Source organism: Drosophila takahashii, chromosome 3R, assembly GCF_030179915.1.
Source record: "Drosophila takahashii strain IR98-3 E-12201 chromosome 3R, DtakHiC1v2, whole genome shotgun sequence".
In the NCBI taxonomy this organism is placed as follows: Eukaryota; Metazoa; Arthropoda; class Insecta; order Diptera; family Drosophilidae; genus Drosophila; species Drosophila takahashii.
In genome coordinates this window covers 21455617-21479317 of record NC_091681.1, presented here as the reverse complement: position 1 = coordinate 21479317, position 23701 = coordinate 21455617, and the positions used below count along the sequence as shown (strand labels likewise).

Below are 23701 nucleotides of genomic sequence, written 5' to 3'. Positions count from 1 at the left end.
TTTAGTTTCGAGTTACCTGGAATTGCAATATCGATATCTAGTGAAAGTGCGTCGGACGATGGGCAATTGCGTTGCAGTTCCTGGAATTAAGTTGACTGTGTAGCCTGTGAGGGCAAGGCTTGAGTACTGCTTCAGAAGTCAGCAACTTGATTCCAGCAATTGCGGCCCAATATTCCGCAACAATGAAAGCCCCCTGTTGGCCTCCCACGAATAACCGGAAATCCACTGAGTTTCGACTATGAAAGCTGAAATGGTAATGCAAATGAGGCGAATAAAGCAAATAAGCAGACAAAGCATTTTGTGTTCTTTGTATAAATAATAAAAATGTTAGCAACAGTTTGCAAAACTTACCGATTTATGATTTTCTCTTAAAACCGCTAACCAAGCGGAAAGTCAAGAACATTTGTCAAGTAAATAAATTTTTGAAAACCAAATGCAGAAACTTTTCGTTGCTGATTTTTCAAGCTAGTCTGGAACTAAAAAGAAAATAATTCGTTTGCCATGAGTGGATAACAAGGATTAAGAGCCAAAGCTCAGTATGTATCATATAAAGTGTGTATAAATAGATGTCTAAATAAATGTTATATTTATAGTAAGTATTTATTACATGACTTTCCCTAAAAAGATGAAATAAAACGGCAGAGACGACCGCAAACCGAATCTCCAAAGAACTTGTTATATTTTTATAAACAACAGACCCCGAAACTAATATTGTATGTGTAATTCGTATTTGTATATTGACAAGTCTGTGTATATGTGTGTGCGAGTTATTTATTACCATTATTATTCTTACTGACAACTGAACTTTTTGTTGCATTGTTTTGTGTTTTGCTGTGCAATTTTCCATGCAAAACCAAATAGGATCCTAACATTAAGCCAAGCTGACAAGCAAATCTAGCCCCGAGTGGGCAGACACGTAAATGGCAAACTAAGCTACTAACTAAGTGAATATGAAATTCAGATGTATTATAAAGCAACATAACGAACTTCAAGTTGGAAAACAAGCAGAAAAGCTAAATAAATTTAAAAACCACAAATATAGCAAAACGAACTTGTTTTTCATTCAACCCAAACCAACACAATCCAACACAAACCCACCCAACTGGCCAACTGATTACCCAAGTCAAAGTTCTGGACAAACTAAAGTAAAAAGTAAACAAAGTCGGGCAGGGCACCCAAATTACCCAGTCCGCATCGAAGTACATTAACAGCATATTATCAGGACAAAAGTAAAGCTGATTACTGCCGGCGACAGTTGTAAACTTCTAAATAACTGTCAAGTCTCGACTCTGGCTGACAAATTACAAATTTGTTCGAAAGCCCCGTGGCAACGTGGGCGCCCCGGCACACGCGTCGAATGAGTGATTTTTATTTGGCAAATGCGTGTGTAATTTAACCGGCGTCATGGCAATGATATAACGTATAACCCACTCCATTGCTTTCGGAAAAGTAATTTATCATGGGACCCGCTCCCGAAGAGGGCAGATCAGTTAGCACGCTTTAAATACCTGAACAAACGGTCGCCAGCAGCTGTAAGCCAAAGTTTTTGCCATTTCATAGGGCCTTATATATTAAATTTATTTAGCAAGAGGTGACACACACCGCATCGAAAAGTTGCCCTGCACAAGTTAAAACTCCACACCTTACTTTACAGCCCGGCGCAAACTTTTTCAGCATTTAAAAACTCATAAGGTAAAAAGTCTGTAGTCTCTGCGGAACTGCCTGTTTGTTTTTTTATTGAAAATGCTCATACAAATTTGCACATGTACAGAAATATCTTACATAATGATCTGTTGGCTATTTATTTTACCCAATTAATAAAAGTGGTTTTAGTCTGTTTCAAAGAAAATAGGTTAATAGCTATTTTATGTGTTTGAAAAAACCTTAAAACGATTAAATAATTGTACAATACTTTACCCTTTATGAGAGTATTTTAATGTTTTCTTATATGTACCGTTTCAGTTTTACAACCGATAAATAAGTAAAGTAGTTTGATTTATTTTATTTGCGATTTCAAATAATAATAATTACATAATTAATTTATTTCATATCTATTTTAGTTGAAGGATTTTTATGACATATTTTTATAGTCTGACAGCTGCATTTAACTTGTTGATTTTGTTAAAGGTTTGTTATGCAAGGGTATACAAATGTCTGCTGTCAAAAAACTATACCCGTTTTTTAATACGATATATTTACTTTAACCAGATAATTATTTTTATTGCATTTTTTGTGTGCATCAGTGGCAACCGTAAAATTCAAATATTTTCTCTGAAATAATAAACATTAACAGCCAGGCTGGTGAATTAATTCTGCTTTGTTGGCGAGTCAAATTAAATAAATTTGCTTAACATTTTTTTATGCTGGTCGATTGTAATGCATCCATCAAAATCAATATTAAGGTGTTAGTGCTGGTTGGATAGGTGGCATATTTGAATAATATGCTTGAAATGATTTTTTAAATTAGGCTCCGTGAACCGCACTGAGGATGGCATAATAAATGCGAGTCAAATCAAACTCCATTCATCAAAGTCAGCCATGGTCGCCTAGATTGCACCCATCTTCCCGGACTCCTCTGGCTGCTAAGTGAGTGATGCACGATGGCATCGGGGCAATCATCGCTCATAAGGCCCGCCAATTTGGCCATGACAAGTGATAGACACGCGCTTCTTAGCCCGGAGGAGCAGAGGGCAATGATGGGTGCCTTATTGCTCATCAGCATTTCAAATTTCACATTTCAATATTTAGAGGAGACAGCACGGGCACCTTATCAGACAGTCCGTCACTCGGGGAGTCACTTAAATAGCAAACACACAACTGTCGGTGACACAACAAGCGTTAAAACAAATCAAATTGCGTTGCCCCCACAAGTAAATACTCGCTCATATAACATATATTTTTTTTATGAAATTTTAATAACTTTGACATGTGCAGAGACAAGCTTCCAGCCGGCACATTGCCATCGTCAGCTGCTGTTGCTCCTGCTGCCTGATTTTTGTGTCCTCGTATTGATGTGCATGTTGTCCTGGCCCGCCCCTTTGTTGTTCCTTTGGATGGTGTTGGCGTTGCTGTTGCTGTGGCTGTCTGATTTGCACGACATGAACACGCGCTGAAATAACAAATCTTTTTTAGATTTACTCACGCATTTTGGCGGGGTGGCATCAAAATATTTTTATTACAAATGCAAATATTGACGCCCTGCTCGGGGAGTTTACTATATAGTTGTCATGCCTTGGGACGCCCTGAGGGTTTCTCCTTTTTTCTTTTTTTTTGTGCGGCAAATTCGGCACTTCAGGGTGCTTGGGAGCTTAAAAGGGGTGGGTTCGGTTTGGTAGGGGGGTTAATCAGCTGTTTTGGGGGTGGCTTTTAGCAGGGTTGCTCAGAGCGTACAAGGATAATGTGGCGATAATATCAAGAAATATCTAACCGATGAGTACCTTTTTAAGTACGCTATAATACCACTTTCTAAACATAAATCTACTTTATTTCAACTAAAATTTCTTTAGTTTTAAGACTTTTACTCTACTACCTTTCCTTGCAACCCTGTTTTCCATTTAAAAGTCCTTTTTGCCGCCAAAAAGCAGTGCGCAGAAGCTCTCTTCCTCGAATTCGCCGCATCCTGCGATGATTTGCCGCCAAAGGACTTGGCCACAACTCAGTCAGTGGCCAGTTACCAGAGCAGGCGCTCATCGCCACGGATTGCTGACCTGAACGGGCCCAGAAGGAGAGGCCTGTCAACCAGCAATAAATACAAAAACCACAACGAAAGCCAATTGAAACCTGTGGCCACTTGTCACAAACGTAACCGAAAGTGCCAGTGACAGTTGTTGTTATATTCTTGGCATCTGTCTCGAGTGGTAAAAGCAAAAGAAAAGAAAGAGGAAAATAAAAGAAAATTTATATACAAATAAGTACAAGGAAAAACCGGCTGGACAGCGGAGTTCGCGTGTGTGTGTTTCGATTTTGCGGCACTACAAAAACCGATACGATACGAAACTCCATTTATGACCGCCGTAAGTCGTAAGCCGTGAGTTGTGGGTCGTCTTGTACGTGTTTACGTTATATACTATATCTAAAAAAAACAAGAAAAAGAAGGAAAAACGTGCGGCAAATTGCGGGAAACTTCTCCTTGGAGTGGGTATAGAAATCAAAAAGAAATTCCATTTTAACAAATCGATTTTGGGTGTTCTTTTTTATATTCGAATGCGGACAGCAATATAAATAGAGCCGCTTTCCGTGGCCTAATGACAAATTAAATTGTTGGCACACAACCAAAAAAGAAAAACGTAGCTGAAAAAAGAATATCAAAACCGTCGAAGGCATTAAAAAATTACGAACCGCGCGTGTTAAAAGTTTTAGCTGTTATCAACCGAACCAAAAACAACAACAGCAGCAAGGACAACAAGTAGGACAGCATCAACAATAAACTGCGATAAAAGCGACGGAGCAACGGCAAAAGTTTCATTATTTCGGTGAGAGGTGAAAGCGGCAGAAGGCAAATCAGGAAGGACAATGAAGGCGTCGCGGCTCGCGGCCCCATCCTGCCGTTCCCGCCATTCCTGTTCGTTCCCCCGCTCCTGCCGCCGTTCATCCTGCCGTCATTCTACCGCTCATCATCAACGGCGGACGTAGGGCGCGTGTTGAGCAAGTAAGCAAACAATAAAAACTTCTCCTTCATTCCGCTGCACGTGAAAAAAAAAACAAAAAATACAAGAAACAAAAAACAGAGAACAGGAAAAGCGCACACAAACACTCTCAAAAACAAGGAACACACGGCAAACGGAAAAACGGAAAGCACAGAAAACACATTGAGCGCCATTTTTAGTGGTTACGTAAACTGGAAATGCTGTCTAGTTAAGCGGCTGGCTCTTCTGGGGTCACCACCCATTGCCATCCGGCTGGCTTTTTAATAAAGTTGAAAACCTTAGTTGGCCGACACTTTAAATATGTACGCTTTCCGTAGACTCGACTCGACTCAACTCCTGTTCCAGTCTGCCGCCAGCAGCCCAGAATGTCCTGGTCTGGGTTTGTCTGGTTTTGCCTGGGTTTGTCTGCCTCCTAATGATACAAATCGCACGATGAACAGTGGTTAAAAATTCACTAGGCAATTTTGTATTCTATGCAATTTATTTTATTAGCTAAAAGTCTGCTGCCTAGGTTGTGGTGATTAAGATAAACGTAGGGGACTTTGTTTCAAGGGAGACAACAGAAGTAATAACATCAAGAGATAAGGTCTGTCTACCAAGTTCAACGAAGTACATTTTTGTAGACTATCTTGATGCGTGTTAATTAGAAAATAACTAAAACTATATTAGGTTTTCATTTCTCGTTAGCTTAAATAGATTTGCAACTAGCAATAAAAATGTTGGAATAATTTCAAAAAAAAAAAAACTTTGGTACAATGCCTTAAAATCTTATTCGCATTGAATGACAATTTTCGAATGTGCTCCCATAAATTGTCCTACAAAACCTATTTTACACGGATTTTTGCGGATTTTTAGTTTGATTGTTCGAGCGCCAAACTAAAAAAAAAATTTTTAACGAAGTTATAAACGAAGCATTTTTTAAAACATATTAAAAACTATTTTACTCTATTTGATGCTACAACTTTATAATCGCAAGGCTTTATATTTGCAGTAGTTTATTTAAATTTAATTGACATGTCTTGAGCATGTGTGCATTTTCGGTCAAAAGCTTTAAATTTATCCATGGTCTGACTTTAAACAAAATAGATACAATTTTCCATTTCCTTTCACACCATTTACCCTCGCATCTTGTGCGAAACACATTTATTGCTCTAATTTGAAATGTAGTAAGACATTGTGCACGTGCACAATATCGTTCTCCCGACTTGATGCGCTTTCATATCAACTTTTTTCGCAGCTGACAAATATCCGTGCCCGCTTCACTGCTGCACAATAATTTTTCATTGCATTTCTGAAACACAATTTCCTCTCGTTAGTTTTTCCATTCCCGTATCACAGTGCAGAGTGCCATTTGCCGCCAGCCGAGTTCATCCACAGACTTGCCTGCTGCTTTTGATGCTGCTTTTGCTGCTGCTGATGCTCCTGTTCCTGCTCCTGCTACTGCCGCTGGGTCAGGTCAGGATGCCATTTGGCATTTGCCACTTGATTCGCTCAGCCGGCGGCACTGGCCCATTCCCATTCCCAGTCTCATACCCATTCAACCCCGCCGAGTGGCTCACCTTTGGCCACCAGCCTTTGGCCTTTTTCGCATTCGTGAATGGGCTGGCTGCCACTTCTGCCTCTCCGAAGGCGACTACATGCCACCTGAGTCTGGCTATCGATTTTCTCGACTTGCGATTTGCACCTACGAGTGCACCTGCATTTAATTGAAATTCGGCCAGGCCGCCGTTCAAATCAAATTTAGCAAAAGCCCCAAAGTTCTTTGCCGATTGCCTGAGAGCTCTGTGTTCATTCTGTGAGTTGCATAAACTTTTTTGCTTCGCTTCTAAACTTCGTGCAGATGGGAAAACATTTTAGTATATTACAAACATAACAAGAATTGGTTGCAGTGAATTTGGAGAAATCTCAAGCGATTTGAAGCATTGTTGATTTTAACCTTAAAGCCAGAACAAATTTACTCTGAGTATTAAGAAAATTTTAAGACTGCCCAAGGACATTTCCTTTTTTACCCCAACAAGCTAGATTATTTCTAAGTTTATGATATGAGACTCAATAATTTGTTATCTTAAAAGATCCACTTTATATAACTGAAAAGTTCTACCACAAATTGTCCATCGTATTTTTATAAGTTTTTAATCGACTACTAATCTGTTATTTTAATGTTATCACTGATAATTATCAGTTATAACTTTTCAGTTGTGGAAATATTATTTTAAAGTCAAGACAAATTGAAGTATTGGTATAGGCACTTTGAGGGTCATTTTCTGATAAGTGGGCCAAATAATTTTAAGGATTGTTTTTCCGCCAGTGCAATAGCGAACTGAAAAGGCATACGGTCCAACCCACACGTACAAGCGCCGACAGATAGACAGTTGGATAGAGACAGAGGACTACTGACGGACCGAACCGCCAGACAGACGGAGATTGTCATGCACAAATTGAAACTTTTCAAGTTACGCTCGAAAAAGTTTGAATTCAACTAATACAGTCGAGTTTCAGATTGTTTAGTCATACATATGCGTTCGTGTATGGATGTTTTATTTGCTGGAAACTTTCGAATGGTTTCAAGTTCAGTGGGACTCGGATTCTGATGATGTTTCTGTGCACAGACCGTTACCCATACCGAATGAAAGACAATATGCCTCGCCCGATACGGCTAATGCCCTTAAAGCCGGCAAATATTTGCACATAAATGTTTTAAATGTAAATGCCTCCATTTATTCAGCCAAATATCTCATCAGTCCCGTCCCCATCCCCGTCCCACCTCGGGCGCCATCTCGAATGTCTCTCGATAAATGGCTGGATAAATGATAAATAGAATGAATGCCTTGAGGCATTTCGGCATGCCATTGTTGTTCCGATTGGCGTGTCTGTATGGATTTAGCCATAAGCTAATCAAATTCATAGCTGGCGTAATGATGCGATTTGTACCCGATTTGAATGCTGGCAAACGCATTTCTTGCCCGAGATTCAAAGATTTAATTAAAGAATGTTGTCAATCAGCAACAGGAAATCTTCGGTATATTGACAAAAATCATTGCCTGACACTCTGTATTTGATTTTCAATTATCAACATTCTGTTCGAGATTGCTTTTAATGGTTTTTATTAACCACAAATTGTTCGCACTTTGTTGCAAGTTTGGCTTAACAAATTCGTCTGCGTTGTCCACCACCAGTCTCGAATTTCATATTGCACACCATTTGCTGTCGAATCGATGAGAAGTTTAATAAAAACATGTCAATTGCAAAAATCGAAGCACGGAGATTCAGAATAAACGAGTATAAAGCAACCACAAAAAGCAATCTGAACAGCAAGAAGGACTTAATTCGAAAAAGTGTTTCTCTCTCTCTGTGCAATCAGTTGAGCAAATATTTACAACCGAAGCCGGAAATACGCTTAAGAAAGCATTTAAATCAGTTTCGCATTTTCCCCGAGCACTCGACTGGAAATGGAAATGGGAATGGAAATTCGCCGTCCTTTTCTGCGTATTTTATTGCCCACTAAATGCCATGAATGATATTTGCCTTTGACTTAACTCTCGCAACGGCAACAACAAGAGTTGCAAATTAATAATATTAGTGCCAGGGATTCCCCTTTGCCTTCCCCTTTGTGGTTGTTCGTGAGCAAGGACGACAATGGCGGATTGGCGGCTCAACGCTTTTCTCATTAGGACAACTTCCGCCGGGGCTCCGGCTCAAAATGGGCTGGTGCTGGTCCCGAGATGCTCAAGATGCTCACGAAGCCCGAGATGCCGCAACCCCAGATGCCACAACTCACGGGCCAACGGCCATTGCCAGTGTTTATGTCATTAAGTGGCGCTCGACATCCCGGGACATCTGGGCGAGTCTGCTCGGAAGAGTGTGTCAAAGTGTCTGGGCGCCCTCCTTGTGTCCCCAGGAATTGTTCCATTTGTGTTTCGCCCTTTGCAACGGATTATTGTTTATAATATTGTAATGTGGCAAAGCCAAATAAAGTGGAGTGCTGGCAGTGCAGGGCGAGGGTCAATGGAAAAGTAGAGACTGGAGAAATAAAAACATAATCACAAATAACACAGGCCGACAAAATGTGACATGGGTCGATGTCCAGGCCTGCCACCATTTTATTTCGATAAATTAGGCTTTTCTAAGCATAGGTTGCCACTACGCCTATAGTCCATCAGCTCTGGTATTTGCGGTATCTTTAATTTAAGAAAATCGCAAATTTTCTTCGTCTTTTGGGATATATCTTCAAGAGTGGTCAACCAATTTTGGTAATCTTTTCGGAATTAAATAGTTACACGTCTCTTTTATACGGTCGTTTTGGAAAATTAAATCTAACTGAACCACAAGAGAAGGTTGGCGCATTCAAAATTTCAAAGTCACAGCAAAGTTTAAAAATCTTCATTTGTGAACAGCGTTTAAAAATTAAATAAAAATATTTTCTTCTACGATGCATTTTTGATCCAAAGACACCTTATGTCCTTAATTTTTAGGACACTCATCAGGTTTTTGTGAAATGTTTTGGAATTTTTAAAATTGTTTTTCTTCCTTCCTTCACAGTGACGATTCACAAACAGTGCCCAAACCTGTCACTATTTTACGTAACTAATAACTATTTTTGAGCACAAGTGACCCTTGCTTTAAAAATATTTATACATGGGCGTAAGTTAAAAGCTGGAGGGGGATTACACTTCAGGCATTTCAGCCCCCAAAGCCCAACTTATGCTTAGAAAAGCCTAATTTATCGAAATAAAATGGTGGCATGCCTGGACATCGACCCATGTCACATTTTGTCGGCCTGTGTAATATATTAAAATTATAAAAACAAAAAAAGGAAAAGTATTTTTTTATCAAAAACCACGTTCTAAATAGTTACAAATCCAAATTAAAAAATCTTTTAACCTTAAAACCAAAAGAATTTACATCAATAAGAGGATTACGTATGCATATTAAAGATTAAGGAAAGCGAATCGCTGAAAAATAGCCCGCAGCCAGTTCAAAGTCACTTAGCAAATGAGTACACTCAGCAGCGAGTCAACTTTTCGGGCGACCCTCTTTTGCAGAGCTTCTTAAGTATCCTTCATTCGACATGTTTACTTTGCACTCGCCCTACTCCCCGACAGCCACCCCCTAACAGCATCGCAAGAGCTCTCACTTTACTGTACACTACACCACAAAAAAATAAGAATTTAATATAAAAGACATAGTTAAAAATATTTCAATGTAGGTCAAGATAGTATTTTATCTTATCGATCTCGAGTTTCTGTTCTAAGAATTCTTGTTATTATAATGAACATAGATACCAACGTTCTAATGAAAAACTTTTAGTCGTTAATCATACTATTTAATACTAATAATACTGTTTATAACTCATAATTAACTCTTGTTACAGCATAAAGGTTTTTTAAATTTCAAGATCATAAAACAATTGCAAATCAGAAAGAGCTTCCAGGCATCTAAAACTTTAATTTCCGAATAATAGAATGGAAATTACCTATTCCTTTCGGTGTAGACGGTTTTTTGTCCTGCCACTGGTTGGTAGCTTGCAACTTTAGAAACCGTTGAGAAAGCCTTTTGTGTGTTAGTTAAAGGTTCAGCGTGGCCCTGTTCATGTTTGCCTCCCCTGCCACCCATATCCGCCCCAATATTTTTTTTGGCTTAGCTTTCGTTTTTGTGTTGTGTCAGGAATGTGTCGGGGAATCAGGCTCTCTTTGCCCGGGTCCTTCGATGGCCCATGGGCTTTGCCTTGTCGGCCTAGGCCTTTGTCTCTTAGGCGTTCCGTTTTTTTCTGTTTTTTTCACTTTTCCCACAGAACTCTACACGTATATTATTTATGCTATTATTGATTTTATATGTGGGTTCAATAGAGTCGACTCCGTGCCCGGGACTCGCCCTTTTGGGAGCCACCGGCGGCAGATTAACGTGTCGCCATTGCCGGGCACAAAATGAAATCATTCTTCAGCGAAATTTATGGCCAACTTCGCGAGCTCATCAACTTCCCTTTGAGCCGTGCAATTTGTAAGTCTCTGTCGAAAAGAAGAAACGAAAATAATGAAAAACGCTAGACTGAGTGAGAAACTGAAAGTTACTGGCTTGCTTTTCTTTCAATTTATATTGTAACACGCGGCGGATACGCAACTTCAACTTGGTTACCAAAAAAAAAACCCCAATGCGGTCAACGCATTTTCCTTTTTTCTCGTTGCTGTCGCCGTTTCTTAGCCAAGCCAGCGACTTTTTGCCTTATTTTAATTTTGACTTTTTAACAAAGTTAACCAAATGTTCGGAATTGAATTTGGGCCCTGGCCCAAATCATAAATGGTCACTCAGGCGAGCTGCTCCTAAGTACACAGCATTTCGCGGAGAAATCGGGGGACCCCCTCCCAGGTCCCCGGTTTATTTACATTGCTAACGCCTAAATTAAATTTTAAGCTGTTGATTTGCATTTTCAGGCGAGCAGTTCATAGAACCTGGCAACACCCCCCTACCCCTGCCACTTGGGGTTGTGTTTATTGAACCCTGATTATGTTTAACAGCGACGAAGCGAGAACAGCCGAAGGAATCAACATCAAAATCAGAATCCGAATCAGGCTCAGGCTCATTAGACTGGAGGGGCTTGGGTGGAATAAGGATGGTATGGTATGGAATGGTATGGGGGTGTTTGAGTGCTGCCAGTGAAAATGGCTTCTAATTAAGGAGCCTACACTCACACACACACAAACTCTCTCTTTTACTGGCAGACCCATAAAAAAGGTTAAAGTTAAATAAAGCGCAGAGAAAGTTAAAAATGAGCCGGGTTGCTACTTGTTTTTTCGTACATTCTTTTGTCTCCGCCAGAAATCTGTTAAACATTTGGTTTTTTTTTCTTTTCGCTTCTTTTTTGCACCGTTTTTAATGAAATTAGGCCTGCCACATCACTCAGCATTAGAATTTCAGCTGGGATGGCATAAGCAGTACAAGTGCGAGGTCGAGGTCTCTGACGAAATGAAATTAGCCGCGTTCAACAAAACCAAAATCAAATTTTGTACTACAAAGAAGATGAAAAATACACATACATTTGCCACGAACGCGAGTGAGCAGTACAGTACATGGTGGAATGTCAACAGGCGGCGGAAAAAGAAAAGGGAGTCGGGGGTGCCAACAGCCACCTAATTTACGCAACGAAGTAATTTGAAATGAAGGCGGCAAGGAGGATGCCAGAATGCCGGGATGCCAGCGACAGAAGACGACGTTCGCTGCCAATGCTGAGAAGGACATGGTTCGAAGAATTCAGCTGGTGAAACCAATTTGCAAACAAGTCAACAATGGCTGAATGGCTGAAATGGCTGCTGGCTGCGCGTAGGCAATAAGCCCAAGTGCAGCAGCAGTCCCACTTTGTCCCTTTTCCCCTCTTCAGTTATGCAAAGTACTGAGAATGAGGGCCCAAGCCAACCCGAAGCTAGTTAGCTAACTGGGTACACACTCCGCAAATAGACCGTCATAATGAAGCCACTATTGATTGCCAGCAGCGCTCTTGTTTGTCCCGATCTCGGCTGGAGAAAAATAAACCCTCGGCGAAGGAGTCCTTGGAGATGCTGCAACAACCTTAGCTGTCACAGTGATAAAGCTCTCCCCCATAAACTGCAAAATCCCTGCCCCAGTTGCAGATACTGGTACTTTAATTAAACAGCCTAATTAAGTTTTCCCCTGCCCCAAATCGCAGTGACTGCAATTAAATGCATATAAGCACACACACCGACTGCGAATTTAAAATGTGCATACCAAATGGAATTCAATTTACGCCAGCCAGCAAATAAAGTTTTCCGGGGAAAACATTCCACTTACTATAGCGCAGAACATTCTACTTATATATGCACTTCTTGCAATTATGTACATTCAGGGACACTTTCTCAAGGATGTATTGTTTTTGAGCAAATCTTAGTAACAGAGCCAAGAAAAACCTAAGGAAAAAGCCTGACTGATAAAGGGTACTTCTGGCCTATTATTTAATAAACTAAATCGTTTGAAATATAATAATGGAATACATTAAAAACTGCATAAAGTACAACATTTAATTGTTTTATAATTTCAAAAGTATACCTACTTATGAAATGGTAATAAGAAGCTTTGGTTACTTGGTTAATGTTAAAATAATAAATAAATATGTTTCTCATGTTTATTATATACCAATATTATCTGTTTTTCAAAATTTCAGCTGGTACTACTCTCTGTAAATAGAGCATCAATTTACTCTTTCGAACGCTTATGATAAGTCTCTCAATCTTTTTCCACCTCTCTGCCGAAAGTTGTCTCCCAAAACAGTTGCAATTCGAACTCCGGCAATCGCGGAAGCTGTTAAACCCGCGATAAAGAAATTCTACACCCAATCTTAAATCCTATAATGTTAAAACTAACAAAAATAAGCAAAATAGTTACATTTCTTACTATCGTGTGCAAGTTTATTAATTAATTGTGGTCGAAAAAGCTCGGAAGCTCATTATCTTGTTAGGGTATTTACTATTTGATAAAGAATTTCACCCAGTTCCGTGTATCTTGTTTTTTCCAGTATTCCTCAGGCAAATATAATACATTCCAAAGCAATAAAAAATACACTTAATAAAATAAAACAATTTCCCCACCCATATGCGCTTGAGTAAACGCCGAAAATTGCTTTGCCAAGGCAAAGAATAATACCAGCACATCCTTCAGTTGGCTGCGAAAACATGCAGAGCCCACAAGTGGTAATCCGCCAAGGTGTATGTTGCTCCTTGTTAGTGATTGCTGTTACTGCCGCAATTGTTTGCGCAAATCGTTAAAACGTTAATCAAACAGCAAAGAGAGCGAGCGACACGCCGTCTGTGCCCAGCGTGTTTACCCCATGCCCACGGCGGCGAACAATGCGATCCCGCCACGCCCACCTGGCCAATGGAGCACCCAGAACAGCAAGAACACCAAGAACACCTGTGTGTGGGCTCCGATATACCGTCTGACTGGGCCAGTACCAGGTGGGGTGTATGTGTGTGTGCGCGCCCCGCTGGTTAAGTGGAACCATCCAGCAGTGGGCCACAAAACCACAACAGCAGGCGGGCAAACACAGATGCAGACTCGGCAAACTCAGTAAACTCAGTAAACCCAGCAAACCCAGTAATTCAGTAACGAAAGATGCCAACGACATTTGCGGCGGGACTTCATTCAGTTTTAGCGCGCTTTCCGTCTTTGTGCCGATGTATTGGCCACCAGAACAATGTCCCATGGCAACCAATACCAAATATCAAAATACCAGTGTGGACAAATCAGCCTTTTTTCAGCCGATTGTCATTTTAACAGGATTATTTTTTTCCATTTCTTTTTTAAGGACCCAGCTCAAATGGGTTTGACCCAAATAATGTACTTGTTTGGTATAAATTCCGTTTTCTTTGATAATAGTATAAGAGCTCCGATGACCTTTATATTTTGTTTACAGTTTCTGGAAGGGGTAATACGTCATTTTTAAAAGGAATTGATTAAGAATACACAAATTTATTTGAGAAGAAATTTAAGAAAATTTCTACAAATTGCATTTCAAACCAACCTATAAAAATCATTTTTCTAATTGCCTTAAAACTTACACCAATTTAAATAATTATTATTAGTGCCGTCAGCTTCAAGTTGATAAAGAAACATCCTTTAGCTATAACCCCATATTAGAAACAATTTATTCTCTTAAATGTTACTCTATTCCGTTTCCAGTTTAATCGAATAGAAAATGTGGCATCATTTTGTTCCACTAATCCGAAAGCGTAAGCTTCTTATTTAGCATTATACAAATATTCCGTATGTCCTTTTTTTTGCTATTCCTCAACTCAAAAGCGGTCACCACTAGCCACAGTGGCCACTAAAACAACCGCAACAGCACTAACAATAGCGAGTGGTCCGCTCGGGGGTAAAGTCGTACATGCAAAGTCACTCAATTGATTTTCAGCAGCTCGTTGTCAATTATCTGCAGTGGCTTGGACTTTTGTCTTCCTGCCCATTCAGCTGGGAAAAGGGACATGGCTGTGCCCGAGGATGTGGCTCAAAAAGGGGAGATGGTTAAGGGGTAGTCGGTAGTCTGTTCCGTTCCGTTCTGTTCTGGCCAGGTCCTAATGGCATTGCCTTGCCGCTGCCACTGGCAGTGGCCTTCGCACACACAGGGAAATGCACAATGAGACACTTGGTGCACTTGTCGAGCGTACTTGAACAGTTTCAAGGACACCAATCGCTGCCAACACACACACACACAAGTCAGGGTATTGTTGGCTCACAAATATAAATCAGCTGTTGGCCATGATTCATTGAGTAAAACGCTGGGTGACTCTCTCTCTTTTCTGGCCCTTTGGTCGTGTGCAGGGAGCTGTGTTAATATGCGTGCAATTCTCTCTGTTGGCCGTTGTACTGGCCTGCCCGCCTTTCAATACCATTAGGCCGCTTCCCCAGGCCCCCGACTTTCCCAACATTTCCTCCACTTTTCCAGCAGCGAGCGAGGCACCTTGGCACGGTGCCAGTTGTTGTAGCTGCAACTTACATGTTTTTCCTGCCGTTTTTGGCCAGTTGTGTGCGAGCATTCCACACGCGAAATTCCTCTCTATTTCACCCAAAAAGTTCACTTCGCACTGAGTTAACTCTGCATAAATTAGCAAGCGCCAAATTAATTTTATTCACTGTAAGAGAGTACTTTGTATATGAACCCAACTTTTAGACCACCTGAAATGGAAATTTTTGCATTTTTACTAAAGTTTACTAAAAATTTAATATATTCATTTGACTACTTTTATATACCTACATAAAATTATTATTTTAAGATATTTTAAATGGTAATAAAATAGTGGTATAAGATCCATATTTCCATTTTATATTTTGACTATAATTTAAATAATTCTTAAATACATAGAATGCAACTATTTAAATTATAAGCTCTGTAAAGAATAGGTATATTTTGCAAACCCCTAGACGGACTTATCCCCGTAATAACTACGTAACTCAGCAATCCGGAAATTAATTTCACCCGCTTGAGCCAGGTAATAAGTGTGCAGATTTAATTTCTAGTGAACTCGCCCATTAACATTAAGCCAGAATTACACACGGGAAAATTACGGGCCGCCGGCTGCGAGTGAAATATTCGAGTGGGCATCTTCAAAATTGCTGTTGGAAGCCTCGTCCTTCCAGACTGCACATTAAGGCCCACTTGCGATCCAATTAAAGGCCGTTTCGCCGCTCGTCGGCTGACCCACATAAATAATGCATAAGCCATAATCTACGACATAATGCGTTGCCCAATTGCCCCGGGCACTTGGAACTTGGAACTTGGCACTTGGCGGCTCTTGTCTACATTTTTTATAAGCCTCTGACGAGGCGTTCGCCTGGCAACTGCAAAAATAAAAATAAAAATGAAAATCGGCCCGGAAAAAGGGAAACAGATTAAAAAGCAGCCAGTACCCTTCCCAGTAGCCTGTGACCAGTAAGCAGGAAAAAGTCATTGCCGGATGGCCAAAGGCTGTTGGGTTAGGTTTAGGTGAAATGAACAGCGCTGGGGCTAAGGGTCCGCTGAAATTACTTTACAGTCAAAACTCCTTAGTTGAACTTTCGCTTTCTTCTATTTTTTAAAAAAATTATATTTTTTTGGAATTTTTTTATAAGGTATTAAATATAAAAATATATTAAAAATAAAGCTTGTTAGAACTGGATATCTAAAAGAGGTAATACGAAAAACTTTCTAAAAATAAATCAAACCTTAGGAATCAGTAATTTAAAATTACTTTTCCGAAACGGTTTGATCCTTAAATCCTAACCAGCAAAAGTCATCATAGAAACAAAGCTTGTTTTTAAACTTTTTCAAAGTTATGTGGAATCGCATGTGATCCAATATGTGGCAGATGGTGAGTTGATTTATGTTATCCAAGTCATCCTGTACACTGTTTAAAGCCCCTTTTCCCGGATATGAGCTCTGATTTTGCTACATTGGCCAGGACAGCCAAAGTCCGCCTACGCGGCGAACACGTGACATTTTGTGGCTCAGCCATTTATGGCCTTCATATTTATTGCAATAGTTGCCGGCCACCAACAATGTGTGGGAGTGGCCATGTGGGTGTAGGCGGAATCGTGAGTGAAAGTTAAATGAAGCTGGCCAAGGACCCTCCCCTAGAATCTCGAGTACGACCTTGTCTGTCACCGTTAACGCTTCGATGATTCCCCCTTCTCCATTCTCCCATATTGACTTTTCCATTTCCCCTATCCCTTTTCGAGTGGCCACTGCCAACACGTTGGCCAAATTGAACTTGAATAAAGACCGAGCTTTATAGTGAGCAGAGAACTCTTTATAGTGGTCATTGTTTGGCCTTTTCGGCCAACAAATCTAATTGCTTTCTATTTTTAATAATGAGTCAACCACGGGCCAACCGCCGCCTTGAATCACAGGACGCGGAGTAAAGTTTAAGGTCATAAAAATTAATTAAAAACAATTTGCCAGCCAGGCGCACGTACCAAGCGGCGTATGAGTAATTTTCTCTGGCAAACACCACCCCTGCTTTTCCGCATTTTTACCCCTTTGTTTTCATAGTTTTTTGTTTGGTTATTTCTTTTAATTAGCGCGTGCGGTTTTGATGCGTGCTGCCGCCACAGAATTCTCCAGCCCCAAACGATTCAAACAATTCCCACAGCACGCTTTTTTGCGCGCAGTGCACGAAATTGCTTCACAAGCGTTTTATGCTAATGTTTTTGTCTTCCCCCGTCGCGTTACAAAGCGAAATGAAAAAAATGAGAATATATGAACATTATATGCAGAAGGGATCGTTAATATCAAAGGAACGGCAAGTAAATGGGCGTACGCTGTTTAAATTCGTTGGTCAACATTTTTGTGCCGCACAAAATGTGAATAACAAAATGGAATAATGAAAAACACCAAGCAAACAGCACCAGCCGCCGAGGTGGAGGAAAAAAACAAACTACAGCAGCCTTGGCTGCTAGCGAATGCAAATTTTTGGCGGCGCTTTCAGGGTCTCTCGGTCGCCATTGTTTGTTGATGTTGGGGCCATAAATTCGGGCCATGTAAAAGGAAAAGTTTGCAACAACAAATCAATAAAACTGCCATCAAGTGCCAGCAATGAAAACTAGCCCCAAAGCCACTTTCCCAACTCGGCAGCCAGTTGGTTTTAAGTTCCCCCACTTATCCTCTCTTCGCATTGCCCATATATATTTATGCATATATTTATGCTGCAGGAGGTACGATTACTGTATAATAAACTTAACTAAAGCCAAGCGAAACAAAGAAATATAGAAAACTTTTCTCGGAGGTAAAATTTATGTTCCCCTTGAAAAAGGACAGCAAAATAATCCCATTGAGAAAGTTAAATTCAGAGGGTAGTTAAGGCAACGTTTGATACAAATAAATTATCAGAGAAACACAGAGGTAGTAAATTTAATTTACTGTTTGTATTCGAGCAAAGCAAACCCTAAAATAAAGTTATTACAGACAAAGCATTAAGCCATTCAATACAGTTATTATTGACATGATTTGCCAGTTTCAAAGTTTTTGTTCGGAAAGTCATTAAAGCTGTAATGCAAAAGTTATAACTATTAAAGATCAAACTTCGATGATAACTATTTAAAAGTTCATAAGACAAATGGCTGCGAAGCTAAGTTATAAAATTGAATTAAACTGCTGCAGCCTTCAAACTTTCGAATTTGACAGAATTCTCTGCAATTTATTAAGGTCATAATTGGGGACTTGGAAGATTTTGCAGAAAATAAGGCCAATTCAAAGGCTAATGAAGTAATTATTCTGCCAGAATGTACAAAATATATGTACATAATCACGCTAATCCGGTTAGCTGTCTTTTTATTTATTTTCTTCTCCCTGAGATCCTTTTTCCCTTCATTTGCCTCATCAGCGACGTCTGTGTGTTTTTCCTGGCCTTATAAATAATTTGGGGCAGCAAACAAAAAAAAAACAGAACAAAAAACATCAGGAACAGTTCATTTAACTTAAATTGCTCGGTAATTGTGCTCAAATGTTTTGTAAATTTGCTCATTAAGTGCAACAATTTTGGTCCGTAGTTTATTCCGGACGTTGAGTGCAATTAGCTGAGCGTTTTAAAGTTGACACTTTAAGCGGTTTCTGATGGGTGCTGCTACTGCTACTGCTTTTTGCCCACTTTGCAGCTGTCAATATTCAACCGAAATGGCCAACCACCAGCCACGCCCACAAAACGGGGCGGGGGGCAACGGAAGTGACCCATCGACTCGCACAAGAGCAATTAAAAGTCACAAAACGACCCCAGAGCCAGGAAGCCAACGCGTCGAATGCTCATTTGCATATGGCCAACGTCATAATCACGTCATAATTGCCATGCATCACCGCCAAAGCCACGACCTCTGCAAATTACCTGAAGCATAAAAGGTATGACAAGCAAACGCAAATGCAAAAACAAAAGCAACAAAAATTCGACCAAAACCAGGCCGAAATCAACTAAAAAGTTAATTACCAAGCGTGTGTTTTCCCAACAGCCACTAAGCCTGCAATCTGCTCCTGTCATTTTCCACCGATTGGTTGCTACCAATTCGCTGGCAATTTATTATTATTATTTCTAACCGGCCAATCGAACGGCTCCTGAACTTCTGAACAGGAAACGAGCAATAGGCTGTCAATTATAAATGTCCATTAACAACAAAGCCCGCCTGAATGGCAGGGTCATCTATCAATAAATCCATGATCGACCCTCAAAACAGAAGTTCAGTGCCAAGAGCCGAGGAAAAGTGGGTAGTGGGTGGGTGGTGTTGGCCTGGCATTTGGCATTGTCACGCCATCCAGTCGAGTGCTCGATGCACTTTTCCATGCATTTTTCATTCACTGCATTTTCCCCATCAACTGCTCTGGAATTAGATATTTGCAGGCGATTTATTTTAAATCACATGTCCACTTAATTTGTTTTGTAATATGAAATGGTTGCTGACGTGAATGAGGAATTTACAAATTTAATACTCAAATTCTTATTTGATGGTTAAATATTGTAGTTGCTGGAGTTCTATAATTAATTGTAAGTTTAAATTGAAATATATACATTGTATATTAAACAATGCATCACATACTTAGTTCAAACATATATCAAGATTGACATTTTTTAGTCCGTGTACCTAAACAATATCTATTGTGGGAAAAATATCTTAAGAGGGTCCTCATTATAATGAATAAATATAAATATAAAAGTTAAACTTAAATGTATGAAGCCTATTAACTTCTTTATACATTTTCTTATTAGTTTTAAAATGTTTATTATTTTTAAATATTTGTTAGTTTTATACAACTAATAAAAAAGTTTTAAATACATGCAATGCCATTTTTTGCTTGTTTTTCAAGTTTAAAACATACAAAATAAAATTAAACGAGTTTATGGCTTCTGAGTTGTAGACATTCAGTTTCCAAAGATAGACTTTTCCATTGTTTCCTGCCCAGCACTACTTTATGGGTATTTAAACTATTTATACCTTTAATTCATTAGCCTGGCTTTAAGCAAGCACACGGACATACATCCACTTTGCGTGCTGATTCATTTAATTTTTTCATTACCTGCCCCGTCGGCTTGGAGCAACAAACTCGGCACGCCAAGTGGCTCCCAGTGGCTCCCGGCTCCCAGGGGGAAAAGCAGAGGAGCCGAGCAGGAAAAACTCTGGCACGATGCATGAATTCACGATACAATTAATGGCCGTCAGGAGGCCGCATTTGATTTGTATTTATATTAAGCAGGCGGCGCACGAAACAGATTTCCGCCGGGGAGCAAGTGGGCTGGCCAAATGAAATCGAACAAATATTTATAACCCCCAATACCGTCGGCCTGTCAGTCTGTCACTCAGTCGGAGGCACTCACATGGCAGCAGCACCGCCGAAAGTGGCCGTGGCATTGGTAGTGGCAGGAAAAGTCACGACAGGATGGCTACCGGGTGAACTGAACGGGCGTAATTGAAAGCGACTTCCTTGGAAAGCTCTCGTCCTGCTCAAGGGCAACCTCCAGTCGCACTCGCATCCTTGTGGCGCCACGTTTATTGGAATCGGTCTGTGGCCAGGCGATTATCTGATTGCTGGCGCGGCACTATGTACATTTAAGCTGCCCATCCAGCCATCCAACCATCCTGCCATCCAGATGTGGCATGTAATTTGATTATATGCACACAGGCCTTTGCTGCTCTGGCCGGCACCACAATGTTTGTCTAATTGACAGTAATTAAACGAAAACGAATAGGTCGGGCTGGTAGCAGAGAGCCACAGTGGCGGCAAAATTGCCACATCAGCCTGGATGTCATAGGCAAATTGATGGATGATGACTGGGGTTACAACTCGGCAGCTAAGCAACAGCTCAGTCATGCGTGTGCCAGCGTGGATTACTGGGATTGTTGGGGCTGGTCATGCCAGGGACCTGCAGAGTCATTCGCATATTAAATAAAAATCAACAGAACAAAGTGTTGCACTCTGACACAGCAACTACAGTCCCCGCCCTGCAACAGCTACAGTCGATCTTCTCTAAGTCAAACTTACTCAAAGTACTACAATTTTGTATGCCAGCTTAACGGCAAAACTTTGTGAAATAGCGGGAACTTTGAACTTTCATAACTCAAATATCTCAATTGCTCAAATGAAGTTTTTAGCGTAAAATTACTTAGCGAAAGGATTTCAATGCAAACTGCAGGGATAACAGATTTGAAAACATACTTAGTTGCAGCTACTTAGTTGCCCTTAAGGTAAACTGTCAAAATCAGATACTCTATTAAAGATATTATACAATTTATAGCCCCTTTCTTCTGACATATATATGGCAACATTTACGTTCAAATATTATAACAATTCTGACAAACGAGAATAGGAAATTGGTAAAAATCAGTATTTATGATAGTTTTCAATAAGGATTTTGATGGATGGACAGGGGCATATGCCACACATCCACTCGAATGTACTACTGTAGCACATTGTAATTGTTCGGATTAGAGGCGACCGACTGTAGAATAATGCTGGCAGGGATCAGGGGGCGTGTCAGGGCTGGGATTTCCAAATGCCAATGTCAGTGCCACCGTCAGCGGCCACGTCAAAGCCCTAGCCATTCTGGCATTGCCATTGCCAAGGGCCCCTGACGCGTATTGCCAAAAACTGGCTTCGGATTTTCGATTGGTTTTCGGTCGCCTTATGCTCCCGCTCCCTGGGTGGTGACCTCGTCCTCCTCGGAAGGCCTCAATTGTGTTGGAATTGCTGCTCGATGTGTGTGTGTGTGGTAATGTGGCTGCTGCATTTGCAATTTCTAAATTCCCGATGCCATGCAAGGGCAGCAAAAATTGCAGTGGCAACAAGAAGCACAAGCAGTCCATGGAAATGGCCCCAACAAAAAAAAAAACAACAAAAAAAGTTGCAGCTTTAGTTTGCTGAAAAGTGGCGCAGGCGGAGGCGGAGGCGTCGTCCACCTGTCCATCACCGGATTTATAGCCAAGAGCTCTTCGCTCCTTCCACTCTGGCGTAACTGCATTTTGGCAGGGGGATTTTGCCAGCGATCCATTCCAAACTTTCGGTACGAGTATTTGGCTACGCGTCAGAGCCGGGGACTATGTGTACTTTGGAAGTACAGAAATAGCAAAAGCCGTATGAAAAGTTTATCAGCCCGGAACGAAATAGTTGGTCCGAAGACTTGGGAAATCCCATAAATGTGGCCCAAATATTTCTTAAATTTCAAGACGAAATTCTAAGGATTTCATAGCTAAACAAAGATTATAAGAAAAGTTTATAATTACTTTTTGTTGGGCTACGTGGTGGTACGATACTTAACGATAATGACGATGGTTACTGAAAACTGATTGACAGTTTGACTAGCTACCACTTACAACCGAATTACTTGTCAATTTCCTTTGCCAACTCAAAGTCAATGCTAGTAAGTTCTGGCCATATCATAGCCCACTCAAGGAAGCCGATAATCTCGAATTATCAATCACTTCGACAGGTCGGTAGCCCCAGCTAATTAATATTTGATGCCAGAGTTTCGATAAAGGCAGTGCGCCTTTATGCCAGGTGATGTGCTCAACATCAAAGTACCCGCAAACACAATGCAGGGCACATAAATAATCTTGCCCACTTCTGTGGTCGAAACATCCACACAAAGCCAATTTGAAGCCTTTTTCGGCTTGGCTGAAATTTGATTAAGTGAGTGCCACACCCGCCGAGGGGGGCGAAATGGGGCCATCAATTTAAATCAGTCGGTTGCGGTGCCATAAATAAGGTTTGCAGTCGCCATATTAGCAGACATTTTTAACCATTCACCTTAATGGCGGAGATCGCTTTTGGCCGAGGTGAGTGAGCCGGGTCCGCAGACAACCAGACATTCAGACATCCAGTAATATCCCGCTGCCAGGCAAAACGAATGTTTGAACCGGAATGGCGTCGTTTAATCAGCCAAAGTGATTTCGCCTTACACGCACACGCGCGTACTTAGGCACAATCAACTTATCATTTTGCACATATGTATGCATATATTTGTTAGCCAGATAGGGCAGAAACTTGGAAGAAGAAGAAGCGGAGCAGGAGCAAAGGACTCCCTAGCCCATTCCCACGTAGACAGGAAGCCAGCTGATGCCAAGGTAGTTTAACCTTACGCAACGAACCGACTGTAAATCTACGCCCGCTATCATGCAAAGTTCCTGCCGATTCCCGGTCCTCTACACATCAAGAAATATTATTGAATCCCAAGCAACTCTATTAAATTGTTATAAAAGTTCCATATAACAGTTAAATTTAAAAGATCAAATTTTTTGATAACTGGAATATTTTAATAAATATTAATTTGCCATGAAAATAATTTGCAAAAATTCTACAAAAAATTAAGATTTTTAAATTTTTTGTATAGAAATGCATACAAAAATGATAAGCTGGTCTGACACTGGTCTTAAATGCTCTTAATTTAAACAAATTTTTTATTGGTAATTATAAGCCGGTCCAAGATTCAAAACACAAGAGAACGAAGTCATTTAAATTTATTAAGTTAATTTGATAGGTTTGCGCATGATTACCTATTTTGAATAATAACAATGTTTTTATAGGAAATGTAAAAACACATATG

At 40.4% G+C, this 23701-nt stretch overlaps 1 protein-coding gene across 2 annotated transcripts in view; it reads left to right on the top strand.

The window, feature by feature from the left end:
- Positions 1–3674: 3674 nt before the first annotated feature.
- Positions 3675–23701, top strand: part of Octbeta3R (Octopamine beta3 receptor) — a 42116-nt gene continuing 22089 nt past the window's right edge. For both annotated transcript variants that reach the window (XM_044394058.2, XM_044394059.2), the window contains exon 1: positions 3675–4648. The gene's annotated coding sequence lies outside the window, so the exon portion shown is untranslated. The remainder of the gene's footprint in view (positions 4649–23701) is intronic.